Below are 1,902 nucleotides of genomic sequence, written 5' to 3' on the forward strand. Positions count from 1 at the left end.
ACGGGGGAAGAACGCGGAGCCCGCCACCGCGTCACGTGACGGGGGAAGACCGCGGAGCCACGCCCAGCCAATCGATTTAGCGGGAGCCGGCGGCGCCTTAAAGGGGCCGCACCCCCTTTTTTACGTACACACACATATACACAAGAGTGCTGCTCACCCTTGGAAGCAGAACACGGGGTGAGATGGACTTCTGCATCTGAAGCAATGTAATGCAGAACAGGAAAATCTGCACCTCCCTGCTGCTTTTCCTGACCACAATTTATAAGGATTTCCACCTGCTTCTGTTTTAGTTGATTAGGATCAACATCGCACAGCTGTATTTTGTCCTAATGTTTATTACAGACGCCTATTCCAGCAGTAGTTCCAGGCTAGGCTCATTGGAAATATCCGCAGAGGGCTTGTGCTTTTCATTACAACGTTTATTAAATCCTTTTTAGTGCTGGCCAGGCATCTGCAAGGAGAAGGTCATGCAAAGATAAAGGATATAAGATATTAAAGAGATATGAGCTTCAATAATTGAGAATATTTGTGCAGCTAGCTTTAAAAAAGCCTATTAATAATTCCCAAATCTACCTGCACACAAATGAGGAAGCAAGAATACTGCTCAGAGGTTCGCTTTGCACATACTGTGAGCCTTACCCCTTTTCCTGGGCTGCATGAAGAAAAACGTGGTCAGCAGATCAAGGGAACACCTCTGCTCCATGCTGTGAGACCTCACCTGGAGCATTGCATTCAGATGTGGAGTCCTCAGTGCAGGAAAGACATGGACCTGTTGGAGTGTGTCCAGAGGAGGGCCACAGAAATGATCCAAGGGATGGAACATCCCTTCTCCAAGAACAGGCGGAGAGCTGGGGATGTGCAGCCTGGAGAAGGGAAGGCTCCATGGAGATCTGAGAGCAGCCCTTCAGTATCTAAAGTGGGGTTAATAGGAACTATTTGGACTAGATGACTTTTAAAAGTCCCTTCCAACTCAGGCAGTTCTGATTCTGTGACTTATCAATAGCTTCCTGTTTTAGTGGGTTGTGGTTAAAGACACAAAAGAGGCTGATGTAGTGCTGTCTCACTATTGAAGAAAATCATTAGAGTCTACTTGGACTCAGGAATTTCATTATGTCATTGAAAAGCTGCAGATTATTGGACGTAAGACCAACACTAAGCTATTTACCTACAAAAAGACATGGAAGTTGGGAAGACTCCTTGTGCTGAGCAGCTAAGAAGGCGCTTGTTTCTTATGGTAAAACTTATTTTTACTCCCTCCCTTAGTACTGTAAACCCAAAGCTTTTCAGGTTGATCTATTCACCTGTGATAGTCCTGCAATCAAATGAGATCATCACAGCCTCTAAGAAATCACTCAGAAGTCTTTTTTTTCCCTGGCTTTATCAAAGCAAGGAGATAGCAAATGACATCAGCAGCTTCCATTGCTGCAAGTGAAACTTCCTAAAGACTATTTTTACTGTAAATACATGGAGCTTTTTGGTTTTGTTTCATCTGGTACTTCATTATCTTATTTTTTGGCTTAGAAACATGCTAGAGAAAATTAAAAACAAAATCCCTCAACAAACTAGACATGAAACAAACAAACAAACAGGATAAAAGATCACACAGTACTACTGCAGCACCCTCTACTGGTTTTTACTGCAGATAAAATGGCCTCAGGAAACTCAAAAGTAATTCCAGGTATAGCATCCAAGTCATTTGCAAATTTGTTACTATTTTCTAATTAAAAAAAATTTTCTCCTGCAAAGATCACGCCATAATAGTCTAACACTGTGAAATACAAGGAAAAAAAAAACAAAAAAACACATTCAGATTATGAGAAGTCTCAAAGAGATAAAGTAAGAGGCAAACTTTCAGTCAAACGTTTAAACAGAGCAGTCAATAAACACAGCTTGAAGAAGGAA

Source organism: Meleagris gallopavo, chromosome 5 (genome assembly GCF_000146605.3).
Source record: "Meleagris gallopavo isolate NT-WF06-2002-E0010 breed Aviagen turkey brand Nicholas breeding stock chromosome 5, Turkey_5.1, whole genome shotgun sequence".
Taxonomy (NCBI): domain Eukaryota; kingdom Metazoa; phylum Chordata; class Aves; order Galliformes; family Phasianidae; genus Meleagris; species Meleagris gallopavo.